General features: G+C 41.5%; 1 long non-coding RNA gene across 1 annotated transcript in view; it reads left to right on the forward strand.

Annotated features, from left to right (window-relative positions):
• LOC140493328 (uncharacterized) overlaps nucleotides 1–14,639 on the forward strand; it is a 60,210-nt gene that overhangs the window by 18,388 nt on the left and 27,183 nt on the right. Inside the window, exon 3 of the long non-coding RNA XR_011963644.1 lies at nucleotides 2,381–2,462. This is a non-coding gene — a long non-coding RNA (uncharacterized lncRNA). The remainder of the gene's footprint in view (nucleotides 1–2,380; nucleotides 2,463–14,639) is intronic.

The raw sequence follows: 14,639 nt of genomic DNA on the forward strand, positions 1-14,639 counted from the left end.
GCTGCTAGAACATCAAAATACCTGTCGGTTGGGGTCAAGATTACATTCAAGGAGGAATTGAACTCCCAGAAGCGAGGGCAGATTTATGGAATGGAAACTCTGAAGCTATAACTTTAGCTTTGAACTGAACTGAAACAGGTGAATCTTTAAGGGTTTTGTTACAGCTTGAATCAACATTACTAAAGAGGCCTTATTGTTAGAAGAATCACACACTAAATATTGAACTGTGACTTTTATAAAAATGTCAGGGAATGATTTATTTTTATTTAAAATAAATGGTGGGGATGAAAACTTTAAATTATATAGAATAAAAAGTAATCTTTTTTCAATGAAGTGAGCTTTTACGGAGATATTTCTTTCAAATGCAGCGAAGGATATTCTGAAAAGACTGCTGGAAAATTCTATCATGAATTTATGCATATTACTTCCCTGATATGAGATGAGATTCTGAAAAACATTCAGGACTGAATGAATTACCACAGCAAGCTGCCATTGATTTTTACAGGCCCAGTCACTGAGGACATATATGATTTAGTGCTGTTATTTAGCCTGCAGGTCTTCTTAAACCTCTGCAGTTTCTGCTGTTTTCCATTAGTCTCTACTTTGTTGAATATCAATGCTTTTCAAAACAACTTAATCTAAAAGTTGTTGATGTATCTCATAATATATCACCAAAATACAGTATAAACTTAAAAAAAAATACATGGTGTTTCATGATTATAATAAAGCTTGTTTTGTGTTACAGGCATTAAATAGCAATCTTAGCTATGGCTTACAAAACCAAGCCTAGAACCTGCATTTCAAATCACCTTGGCTGATTCCAGTGCCGCAGATGTAGGCTTTAGAATATATTTTCTGTACAATGCTTATTCTGAAAAAAAAATATTTGTTTTTATCAAGTGAAAATGAATTTATCACACTTTCAAGATCTGAAACAAAATCCAATTAGGTTACTCCTTAATTTACAAGTAGCTGTTACTTGCTACACTAGCAAGCTAATGTGAGAAGGTCATATTCTGGTTTGGATACTTCATTGTCAGTGATCCTTCTCTCTCTAGATATTATCTCATCAACCTGTTCAGAGATGTTGTGACACAGCATGGAGCAGCTGAGACTTGAACCTGGGTATCCTGGCCCTGAGGTGGGGACTTTATCACTGTGCCACAAAAACCCCAAATTCTCCTTTCTCTATGCAGAGTCAGGGCATATCTAATCATCAGGGATAGAGGTTCGACTAAGAGTGCATCTCAGGAGAGCATGCACTGTCTTACATAATGAGATAGTTCATGATGCAGCAGCAATAAGTACAACTTATGTAAAGTTGCTAGGTGTAATTATTTGGGACGATCATGAGCTTGGGAACTCAGACAGATCTCAACTACCTCACCCAAAAACAAATGACCTAGTTAGATTAAGTGGAACTCAATGAAGTGTGAACAATAACTCCTTGAGAACCATTTATGTAGACAATATCTCCCTCGAAATGTCAACTTCTCCACCTCCTGATGCTGCCTGGCTTGCTGTGTTCCTTCTGAGCTACCTTCCCCCCAGCCTCCTGCTTATCTACCTTAGATTCCAGCTTCTGGAGATTTTTTTGTCTCTAATATCTCCACGAAGTAATTTTTCCCCACAGTTAACCATGATACATTCATGTAAATACTGATGTAACATTTACCATTATCTCTGAGTGCACAAATTCAGGCCATCTGGATTTTCCAAGAGTGCAATCTCTTTGGGTTTGGAAAAGTGTTAGTTCTTTTGCTTGTGGATGATTGATGTTGATTTTGAAGCTCAGCAAGTCAGTTCTCAACTGGAGGATCTTACATCTCTTGAAAATCCTTCTCCAAGGATATTTTTTCTGAATCATTGGTCGATTATCTTGGTTAGAGAACTGTTTATCTTCTGAATCCCCTTCACAGAGGAACTCTTCCCTATTAACTCAGAAACCTTTATGGTTGTCCATTAACGAAAACCACTGCTCTTGAAAAACAAGTTTTGTTTTCCCTCGCTGTATTCTGGATTTTGGAACCAAGCAATTAATGTTTGATTTGAATAGGCATTCTCTTTTGTGTTCAACCAGATGGTAGTTTCCTTTTCTCCATCTCCTGAAGCTACAGACATTGGTCTGGCTCCCATGGAATCGTTATGCAGCTTATATCATGTTGTTCGAGCAAATCTGTACTTTCCACCTGCTGATACATTTGGGTTGAAGAGTATAAGCTTTTAACTTTAACTTTTAAATCAGTTGAACACCTTTGGTTGATGTTTATGGCTGCATAACCAGTGAACTAGACTTTTTCACATTCTCAGTTAACATTACTGAATGATTGCTGCTCCTGCAGCACTACATTTTTCACTCACATTGACTGTTCTATTTCAGAAGGCAGAGGATTGGACATTTCTCCCGATGCTGTAAAATATACTGGCAGGCCTGATCCCTTCCTGGAGCAATGTGGAAAATGGTGAGACATTTGGTACAATATGTTCAGAATGAGAAAATCTGAAGCTTGACTGTGAGAAAGATTTCCCAATTTTCCCCATAGGATTTAAAATGCAGCTTCAGGATTTCACTGTTTAGGGGCAGTTACTTTATTTCCTTAAAATTGCATCTCATTATTAGTCCAACTTGACTCATTTCCAGAGTCGAGGGTGTGGTGCTGGAAAAGCACATCAGGCCAGACAGCATCCGAGGAGCAGGAGAATCGATGTTTTGAGCATGAGTCCTTCATATGAGGCTTGCAAGCCAAGGGGGTAGAGAGATAAATGGCAAGGGGGATTGCGCTGGGGGGGGAAGGTACCTATCGCACTCTGAGTGACCTTCCACACAGCCACACCCCTCACCCATTTATACCTATCACACGCTGAGCTACCTTCCCCCAGCCCCGCCCCACCCCACCCACCCATTTATACCTATCACTCTGAGCTACCTTCCCCCAGCTCCACCCCCCTCCCATTTATACCTATCACACACTGAGCTACCTTCCCCCCCCAGCCCCCTCCCATTTAAACCTATCACACACTAAGCTACCTTCCCCCAGCCCCACCCCTCTCCATTTATACCTATCACATGCCTCCCATTTATACCTATCACACTCCGATCCGATCCGACCCGACCCGACCCGACCCGACCCGACCCGACCCGTCCCGTCCCGTCCCGTCCCGTCCCGTCCCGTCCCAACCCAACCATTTATACCTATCACTCTCTAAGCTCCCCACCCTCCCATTTATACCTATCACATGCCTCCCATTTATACCTATCACACTCCGAGCTATCCTATCCCAACCCATTTATACCTATCGCTCTCTAAGCTCCCCAGCCCCAGCCTCCCATTTATACCTATCACACGCTGAGCTACCTCCCCCTCAGCCCCACCCCCCCATTTATACCTATCACACGCTGAGCTACCTTTCCCCCAGCCCCACCCCCCCCATTTATACCTATCACATGCTGAGCTACCTTCCCCCAGCCCCACCCCCCTTCCATTTATACCTATCCCATACTGAGCTACCTTCCCCCCAGACCCGCCCCAGACCCCCCCATTTATACCTATCACTCTCTGAGCTACCTTTCCCCCAGCCCCACTCCCCTCCCATTTATACCTATCACACTCTGAGCTACCTTCACCCCAACCCCAGCCCCAGCCCCACCCCTCTCCCCCTCCCATTTATACCTATTGCACTCTCAGCTACTTTCCCCCCAGCCCCATCCCCCCCATTTATACCTATCACTCTCTGAGCTACCTTCCCCCCAGCTCTATTCCCCCCTCCCACTGCCTTGTCATCTAATTATCCCCTTGGCTCTGAAGCCTAATTCCTGATGAAGAGCTTATGCCCAAAATGTCGATTCACCTGCTCCTCAGATGCTGTCTGACCTGCTGTGCTTTTCCAGCAACACCCTCTCTCTGATCTCCAGTATCTGCAGTCCTCACATTTTTCTAATTAACTCCTTTCTATTCTAATTCCAATTCTCCTCTCTTTCCCTGAGAAATTAAAAGGTGCAAATGTTCAATGTGAAAGTCAAGAATGAGTACCTGGTGACTGTAGCCTGTCCCTGCTCTCATCCAACTCTATCTTCACCCACAACATCCCTGAATGCTTCATGAATACCTAACTCCTCAACCCTTCACTATGGAAGTCAACATCAGCAAACTACCAGCCTCACCACCACATTGTGCCTACTCTCACACACCAATTTAGTTCTCCAACATTTTATTTTGGAGTGTGGGGACATCTACTTCCTGCATAATTCTGCCAGCTATTTTTTCTGTGCAGGGGCACAAATGCATGTCATGCAACTACACAGAATGCCTCTTATGGCCCTTAGCTTTTTTTTAGTGCTCACTCGTTTTTTGCTTACTTGGAAGTTGTCAGCCTCTGTGTTATGCATTGTTTTTTAATGCAACAGGAAAGACAGTCAACTCCTTATGATTGTGAGTCTGAAAGTCAAGGCTGAGGATACATTGCTGTGGAGGACTGTGCTACCTCAACATCATACCTGTAACCTGTACAAATGGCTCACATGGAAAACACACTGCATGTGCCTGAAGCAAATGTCCATATGTGACGGGCAATGGGGAACACTCCTTAATGAGGTGGAAGGGGATCACAGACCATAAGAGAGTACTACCACAGTCAGCCAAGAGGCTTGAATGAAACCTATCCAAGGATTGACCATGGTCAGTTAGGTGATGGTTCTACCACAGACCAGGGATCCGTGTCCTTGCCATCCATGGATTAGGCCACAGGCAGTCCTGTAGGTCAAGTGGAACCAGTCTTGGCATTACAGATATATCAGTCAGGGTCCTGCGGAGGTAGCATTCCGAGGCCTGGGCTGGGTTCAGTCAAGGTCTTCCTGCCAATTGAGCCTGGGGGGGGTTGGGCCACAGTCTTGGTTGCAGTTTTGTACAATAATGATCGGGGGTCTCAGGAGAATTCTGGGCAATGTGAGAAACTCAAGTCGACGTGGACACAAAGTTGAAACCTTGCTGTTTTCATCTCATAATAACAAAACAAAATTGCTACCACCGCATGTAGTTTGGGTGAAATAAATTATTTACTTTTGGGGAGGAATGTAAAATTGTTTGAACATGGGGCTTGTGGGGAGCAATCATGCATCTTTTAATACATCTAGCATCAAATTGCACTTCATTGGCAGATTCTTTATTGTCTAAGCTTGAACATTACAGATTATGGCTTTAAGTAATCAAGACTTCACTAATTGCCTCTTTATCATTGTCACCTGAGTAAACATTGCCAGAAAGCTAATTTAAAAGTGACTTCTGAGTACATTGGTACTTCTGAAACACATCAGTGCATCATAATGCTTCAGAGCTGCCATGTTCACACATTGAACTATAAGTACAATGACATGGTCTGTGCTGTGCGAGAATCTCATTTTTTTTGGGTGTGCCTATCGTGGTGGCTTATTGCCAAAATACCACACCTTCAATGTAACATAACCACTTTGGTCAGGCAATGTACCTTACAATAATATTAATTGCCACCCAGCTGCTGGTCAAGACATGGCATTGACCTCTTTATGAATTCTTACTATATAACATGATGCATGATGTGAGGGGCCATGAGCACCTTAACTGGAAGCTGTTCTATTTCTGGCATTCCCCATTGATTGTTGGCTCACACATCTGACATGGTTAGCACTGTGCCTGGAGTTCTTGTGGTGTTGCTTCAAATGTGAAGACAACATTGAATGAGTGATCAAGTACAACATTTTGACAAAGCTCATCAAGAACACTGACATCCAACAGTTGCTGCAATGTCTCTGTTCAAGATGGCCTAAGGAGCTGGATAACAATAATGACACCCTGCAGCTACAGGTCTCTCTATAATTTTCTATTGCTCCCAGAAAGACAGTGTAGACACCAAATAAGGATATCTCTGGTCTTCAGTCCTAAATTGCATTATTTGCTAGAGCAGGGCTTGTACTTGGAAGGACTGGATGACAATCCCATTCTAGGCTGCAGCTTCCCTGAAATTTCGTTCGAACAGCAAATTTCAAGGAACAAGTCAGACTATTTGTAGCCTCATCCAATTATCTTTTTATTTATCAAGGAAACCTGTCCTCTCCTTCCTCGTGGAGTGTGTCAAACAGCCTGCGCTGGTGGTTTCCCCACCAATGTGAGCATCCCCAGGTACAGGGCACTATAGATTGCACACATGTTTCTTTGGGGGAGGGGGGTGGTGGTGTGCCCTATCATTAACCTACAAGATTTGTCAACAGAAAAGGCTTGCAGTTAGTCAATGATCAAATTATTTGTAACCATTGAGGTGAGGTTTTAGGTTTGGTGCCAGATATTTAGGAAGCTTGGTTAGCATGTTTGTGGATTGCAAAGGTTTGTGGATACCAAAATTGCTTATATTGAGACAGTGAAGAAGGTTATGTAAGCGTACAAAGGGATCTGGATCTGTTGAGCTAATGGGCCAAGGAGTAACAGATGGAGTTTAATTTAGACAAACGCTAGGTGTTGCATTTTGATAAGACAAACAAGGGCAGGAGTTACACAGTTAATGGTAGGGCCCTGGGGAGTGTTGTTGAACAAAGAGAGCTAGAGACCTTGAAAGTTGTGTCACAGGTAAATAGGATGGTAAAGAAGGCATTTAGCATGCTTGTCTTCGTTGCTCAGACTATTGAGTGTTGGAGTTGGGAAGTCATGTGGCACTTCTACTAGACATGAGTTTAGGCCAGTTTTGTGAACAGTTCTGGTTGCCCTTCCAAAGAAGGAAATCATTTGATTGGAAAGGGTCCAGAAAAGATCTGTCAGGATATTATTGGGACTGGAGGGTCTGAGTTATAAGGAGAGGCTGAATAGGCTGGGACATTATTCCATAGAATTAGGAGGTTGAGGTGTGAACTTATGGGAGTTCATAAAATCATAGGGGCATAGGTAGGGTGAATAGCAAAAGTCTTTTCCCTGGGGTGAGGGAGTTCAAAACGAGAATGCATAACTTTAAGGTGAGAGGCAGAAGATTTCGAAAGGACCTGAGGGCCAACTTTTTCACAGAGAGGGTGCTTTGCATGTGGAATGAACTGCCAGAGGAAGTGGTTGGTGCAGGTACAATTACAATATTTAAAAGACATTTGGACAGGTACATAAATAAGAGAGGTTTAGAGGGATATGGGGCAATTGCAGGCAAATGAGAGTAGTTTAGTTAGGAAACCTGGTCAGCGTGGATGAGCATGGTCTGTTTCTGTGCTGTATGATCCAATGACTCTATGAATGCCATGATGAGAAGATACTAGAGAACATATAGATTCCTACAACCTTTCAATCCTTGAGCCATACAGGTCAGCATGGTGGCACAGTGGTTAGCACTGCTGCCTCACAGCGCCAGAGAGCCGGGTTAAATTCCCGCCTCAGGCGACTGACTGTGGAGTCTCCCCGGGTCTGTGCGGGTTTCCTCCGGGTGCTCCGGTTTCCTCCCACAGTCCAAAAATGTGCAGGTTAGGTGAGTTGGCCATGCTAAATTGCCCTTAGTGTTAGGTGAAGGGGTAAATGTAGGGAAATGGGTCTGGGTGGTTCGTGGACTTGTTGGGCCGAAGGGCCTGTTTCCACATTGTAAGTAATCTAATCTAAGTAATCAAAAGGGCTAACCCTCCAAAAATGGCTCATGACACCTCTATAAAATCATCCAAGATTGAAGTAAAACTAAAGGCACAATGTTGCTCATGTTTCCACCAAAGCTGGGGTGCAACTGATTATCAGCCTCTTTAAGACAAAGTTTCAATGCCTGAACTGCTCCTTGCAGTATAGCCAGGAAAGGCTGTGCCACACTCCTTATGGCATGCTGTGCCTTTCACAAATAGAACTGGCAAAGTACGGAATGTCCTGGATACAGAGGAAATGGGAGGAGAATGAAGATGAATGTGAGGATTAGGACATTGACCAGGACGGTCATCCTCACCTTTACCTTCCAAGAGAACATGTTGGAGCAATACACCAATGGGTGCAACAGAGCCACAAAGAACTAACTTGAAGCCAGTTTCCCTGATGAGTGAGATGTGTTTGGAATTTCTTTAATTGTGCAACTCGCTATTGGTTATATGGTAAACAATCCCTGCTAGTACAAAGGACATATGGTCTCACTAAGTTTTGCAGTTCTTAACGATTTCTGTTTGACTATCCATATGATTATACATTTGATATCTTGAGGTGATCTCACTGTGCACCTCCACAAAATCATTAATTGGTCAGACTAGAGGGTGGTTTTCTGCCGAGGGCCAATCAGATCTCTGCAATCCTTTCGATGGCAGTGATCTAGGCCATTTGTTCCTCAGCTAGCTGCAGGATATGTTCGAGATGTGTCCGTTAGATTGTATCCTGGAGTTGGTCAACGTGGAGTACATACCGAGGTGTAAGTCTCTGAGTTGGTGGAAGCTGCAGACAGAGGCCTGGGCTGGTGCATCGTCTGAGGGTTCATTAACTTGTTCCCCAGAGGTTGAGGTAGAGCTGAGCATCTCTGGCACCGGCCTCTTCGGGACTGAGATTTACTGAGATCTAACAGCCTAAGACTTGAGAGGAAATGGTCCTAATTAGCAGTATTGACTCCCCCCAGTGAGTGTGAGGTGACAGGGAGAAAAGTCTGGCATTTATCCTGATGGAGCAGCGAAGGTCATTGACCTTCTTTCTGCATAACTGTCCCCCTGCACTCTGGAGGTGGCACTGATCTGGGTGGTGACCTTGGGTCAAGTGACCAGAGTCTGATGGCAAGGCATCGCCTGCCATATGGTACAAGAAGAAGATGTCACTTGTCTGGACAAACCCCTACAAAATCAGGTTCCTGACAGAGAATCACAGTACCATCCTCCTGTTCACTGACATGTTCAGATTCTGTCCTTGACCAAGCAGGGCTGCTTCAGAATGCCACTGCACATCGAGGTATCTTAAGGATTTTTCCAAACAGCGTAGATGCAAGGGTGTTTCGGCAGATACCTACTGAATGGCAAGTTGTTCTGGAAATGGTGCATGGATAGAAATCACGTGAGAGAAGTCAGAGAGATGAAGTAGGTAATTAATCAGGCAAGTTGAAAATAAGAATTTTAACACTGAAGCATTGCTTTAACAGGGAGTCATTGTAGGTCAGTGAGCATAGAATGAAAGGGATTTGGTAATTAGAACAGGAGCAATGGAATTTTGAATGATCTCTGGTTTATAGCAAGGTAAGACTTTGGAAGCTGGCATGGAGTGCAATAGAATAGTCATATCTGGAGGGAACAAAGTGATTGATGATGTTAATAACTAATCAACTGAATGCTGATGAAATAGAGCACTTTTCAGTTCACAATTGATACTCAGGTTGGATGACAGTACACTGTGGTACCCCACAGTTAGTGCGAGGTTATTTCTCTTATATGCTCCTAAAGTTTCCCAGGAATAAAATCAGGAGCATGGTTAACTCAGAAAGGTTGTAAGCAACTTCACAATGATATACTGAGAGTTATTTGACAACGCAATGGTTGCATTCTTGTGCAACCACGCATTATCGAAAAATTGCGCTTTAGAAACAATGCTTAAATGTTGAAGATGTAATTACATTAAAGCCAACACGTATTTTAAAAGTTCGTGCTTTAGACACAGTGTCCCCAATTTGTCAGTTCCTTTACAGCAAATTCGCATTAACAAAACATGTGTTATAGCAGAGCAATCCGTATTCAGCTTAGTAATTGGGAAAATGTCTAATTAAATGTAGTGCTATTACATGCAAGGTGGTAGATTTTGGATGAATGAATAGGGACACCTAACACCTTAAATGGTAATATTTTAAAAGGTGCTGAGGAGGAGACTAACATGGATTCACCTATGTTTATAAGTAGAAAGGCAAGCTGGTAAAGTTGTATTGTTAAAAAAACGGAAATTAGTTTTATAAATAAGGAGTAAAGAGTACAATAAGAGTGATAGTAATAAATGTGTATTAATGATTGAATTTGCTCCAGTTAAAATTTTATCTCCAAATTTATAGCAACACAGGAACTGGAGTGGGCCATTCAGCCCCTCAAGTCTACTCTGATACTGTTCTTTGAACAACATGTGAAGACCATGGAAAAGGTGCAGAAGAAGCCCACTGATAAGACATTGAGGATAAACAATTTGAGGAAGTATCAAAGAAATAGGAGATCTTTTTAATTTGAATAGAAGTTGTAAGATCTGATATGATCTTCAAAACTGTGAAGGATCTTCATAAGATAAATGCAAAAGAAATCACTGCTTATCTATTTGGTAATTAAGGGGAATAAATTCAACATCTCTTGACATCATCACACCCTTGAAAAATGCTAATAACCAGTCATCTCTTCCTCCTGGTAATTTGAGATGTTCTGTAAGATAAGGTAGCACGTCATCTCATTTTAGTGCAGTCCTCAGAGCATTCCTAGGAGAGTTATTGATAAATTGTTGTGAAGATTAGACAAAATGTTTTAAAACTCCTTTTCAAATCACCAGCAACAAGTGAACAGTAAAAAGCATCACGCTTGTATGCAGCCCTCCAAATCTTCTGTACCCAATTTGTTCATGCCCAATTAATTGGTTAATGTTAGAGAAAAGGATAGATCAAGCAATATCTACTAAAATGTCATGCTCATTTGGTAATCACTGCTAGCAGGCAATTTAAAAAGCCATCTGGTATTCATGATGTGCTGAGTGGTCATTCCTAGTGTACAGTTCAACTCCTTTACCTAACTGATGACTTGTAATGATCCCAGTTTAAACTGGCCATTAATAGAGGTTAATCCTCTATTTTGATCATCCAAGAGGCTGATTAGCTCACATATCAATGGAAAATCTTTTGTTGCAACCCAATACTGTTAATTGAGAGTCATTTAATGATTTTAAGCACTAACTTTGCTGTTATTGATGTTGCTTAATTAAACTTCTGGAAAATCAAATATTTTTAGTTCAGAAACTCTTTCAAGGCATGAGGAATATATTATAGATTTTAAAGTTTAAATGGATGAATAATTGAAAATATGTCACTATAAGTAGTTGTGAAAAAGAAAAAAAATCTTAGAAAAGACAAGGAGATAATTAGTTTTTCCAAAGGACATCCAGAGCATTTAAAATGTGTGTAAATCTGATTGATTGATGGATAGCCAACTTCATGACCCTATTGAATGACCTACAGACACTATTACATTTACTGTACTTTCAGAAACCAGAATTTCAAATGAATTAGACAATTCTACTGTCGTCATTGCTATCATGAGAAAGAAGCTGAGGGTGTTGGCTCACCTGAATAAACCATTAATCATCCATGTGCAATTTGAATGCATTACATACACAATACATATTTTAATGTGCCCCCAGTGAGCAGTTATTCCATCAATGACTATTGAACAAGGCTTCAGCTGCCTCAAATATGGTATCTCATTCCACTCTCCATGCCTTGTATCTGCAACAACCTCAAAGTTAATGCAAATGATGCATTAAACAAGCTCTATCTTTTACTCACCATTACTGGTCAATAATACTCCTGTCCTGACAACATAAAGAGAAACACAAGCAGCAATTCCTAGGCTTATATATTTTCAGTTATGTAGAAGAACGCCCTGGAGAAAGTTTGTATTGTTTCAGAGTAGAATTTAGAGCTGATGTAACAGTTCTGCAGTTTTACTGCCTTCTGATGTATGGTTTTGGAAAAGCCAGCAGCAACACTGAAGTAATCTTGCTCGCCCGACTAAGGTGACAATTGGGAAAATCCTTTTTTAGTGGTACATTTTCCCCTTGGTTATGCTAGCAACTTTACTGACAAGCATGTAAGACCCATGTCTTAAGATTGATTATATTAAGCGCATATTAATGAGGTTTAAATTATCTATATTCCCACCAGCAACCACTGCACTGAATGTGTGCCCTCTTTGTAATATTTGTTGCACTTTCATCACAGCATTGCTAATTGCTCAAGATTAATTGCCAATTTTTTTGAAAATAATACAGAAAGATAAGCGGGATAACAATCAATGTTGTTTGATGGACAAAAACATAATGAGTGGAAAAGCAGTTATTTCCTCCATTGCTAAGTTGAAATTGAACAATAATATTTATTTCCATAGACTCCATCTCCACCAGTGAAGGTTATACATAAAATTAACTTGAATGGTCTCAACCAAATCTGCAGTATTGATCAAACTCTCCTTAATTTGACAGAATTTATCAATTTTATTTAGAGTTCTCGGGTTGGCTGCTATCAGAAACAGGAAAAGGTCCTCCTGGTGGCAAGGAATTGTTTTTACTTAACAAAATAACCAAAGGAATGCAGATACTGGAAATCAGAAACAAAAAAACAGAAATTGCTGGAAAAACTCAGCAGGTCTAGCAGCATCTGTGGAGAGTGAGTTAACGTTTTAAGTCCATGAATCCAGGGCGCAAAAGTTTAATGCTGTTTTCTCTCTGCAGATGCTGCCAGACTTGCTGAGTTTTTTCAGCAATTTTTGTTTTTGTTGTTGAAGGACTGTTTTTGTCAGGTTGGCAATTCAGTTGGACTGCCATTGTGAAGAAGGGGAAGTTTAACTTTCAATCTAGCCAGATGATACTTGGCTTAGGATTGCTTGATAGTTAACAACAGATTCTTAAATGTGAATAATCAGAAGTAATCACCTTGGTCAGTACAGAAACTGACATTAACAGTAAATTTACATGTGTGGGAAGTGCGGCTTCTGAAATTGCTGTTAATTTCAGGATCTGAAATTTCTAACAATCACATCCTCATATGAATTACTGCACCCAGACCAAAGTCTTGTTGGGACACTGGGGTCTCGTTTGCTGACAGGACAGCAGGGAAGTCATTGGCCACTGGCAGGCTGTCCCCTGGAATAGAGGATCCTGAAGTAGAAGGAAGAGTTACTGGCCAATCATACTCCAATGACACTTGCATTCAATAGTGCCACAGAGGGATTATGGCAACTGGCAGAAAAGCCCTCTGAACTCCAAGATTGTGGCACATTGAAGGCAAGGAAAAGTAGAATGGCAGTGGTGGGGGGAGCAAATTTACTTTGTTTGGAGTTCTGGGGGGAAAGGGAGGAAGGAGGGTTGGGAAGCAAGGACAAGGAGATGGCCCCTGTCACTCTTCTGCCCAATGTCCAGTCTCTCAGTTGGACACTGCTTTCCTGCTGAGATTGTAAGTTGTCCACAAACTGGCAGCTACAATGAACCCATATTGCAACCGTGTCTGCAGCAGAGATAAACCTAGTGGTAGCAGATTGAGATCCTTAAGTGAATATTAATTGGACATTTAAAGATCTCAGTTCATGGTGGAGTGGGAATATCAACACTGGACCTTTCAGGCAGGAACTTCTTCCTGAAGGTGGGAAGGCGGTGGTGTTTGGGTTCACCACCACTCCACCTGATCTAGTACCTTTCTCACCTCCAAGCTTATCACCTCTGGTTGCAAAACTTCCACGCTGGATAAGCATGGGATCATTTCATGGAATAATAGAAATTTATAGCACAGGCACAGCCCATTTGACCCATTGAATGGAATGAAATGCTCCTCACCAAGCAGGAGTGCACTGGGATATGAATGGGGGCTTTGGTATAATTTTACAGCAAGGCTGAGGTTGGAGTTTGCCACTGCCCTACAATCGAAACAGAGAAGAAAAGATACAGTCTTTACACACTTATAATAGAGAAGAAGAGGAATTTCTTCTCTTAAATGATAGTGGGTCTGTGGAATTCTTAATGCAGAGGACTGTGTCATTCAGTACGTTCAAGGCTGAGATAGACAGATTTTTAATCAGGAAGGAAACCTAGGATTATGGGGAAGAGGCAGGAAAATAGAGTTGATTATCAGATCGACCACAACCTTATTAAATGTTGGAGCAGACCCAATGGGCCAAATGGCCTAGTTCAATTCCTACATTATATGATCTTATGGTCTATTACCTCTGGCTGAAAAATGATCACTTCAAATCCCCTCAAATCTTCTATCAATTATTTTGAATGTGTTCTTCCTTTTTGAACTCTCTACGAAGGGAAATGGGACAGTCCCAGTGATTTCATCTAGAATCTTTGTAATTTTACTCACCTCAATTAAATATCCCTTCAACATCTCCTGTTCCAAAGAAAATAGCCTTAGCCCACCTGATTCCTAAAATTCTTCAGTCCTGGCAACACTCCCATGAACCTCCTCTTTACTCTTTCTCATGCAATTTCAGCACACCAGAACAAATTAAACATCTTATCTATCTGCATCTTGAGGGATTTGTGGACATGGACTACAAGGCCAACACGATGCTTCACATTCATAGTTGGCTGCTCTGGTATTTTGTTGTGTCTTCTCTTGTCCTATTCCCTTCTCAAAACACATTACCTTCCACCTCTTATTTGCCACCTTCTAGCCAGCTGACCAGTTCATTGATAGCTCCTTGTAGTCTACAGCTTTCTTCTTCACTACAACCCACACAGCCAGCTAAAAACAAGGCCAATACTGAATTTACTATTCAGAAGATACCAATTGCTTTTACTGCAAGCTTTCATAAATTACATCTTAAAAAATGATCAGTACATATCATTGAAATGTTTTATGAATATTGATAATATTTATGCCAAATTTCAAGTTTACGGTCAGCTGCAAAAATGTTTTGTGTTAATTTCTAATCTGCATAAAATGTTTTTACCTGATTACTTGTT

Source organism: Chiloscyllium punctatum, chromosome 2 (genome assembly GCF_047496795.1).
Source record: "Chiloscyllium punctatum isolate Juve2018m chromosome 2, sChiPun1.3, whole genome shotgun sequence".
In the NCBI taxonomy this organism is placed as follows: domain Eukaryota; kingdom Metazoa; phylum Chordata; class Chondrichthyes; order Orectolobiformes; family Hemiscylliidae; genus Chiloscyllium; species Chiloscyllium punctatum.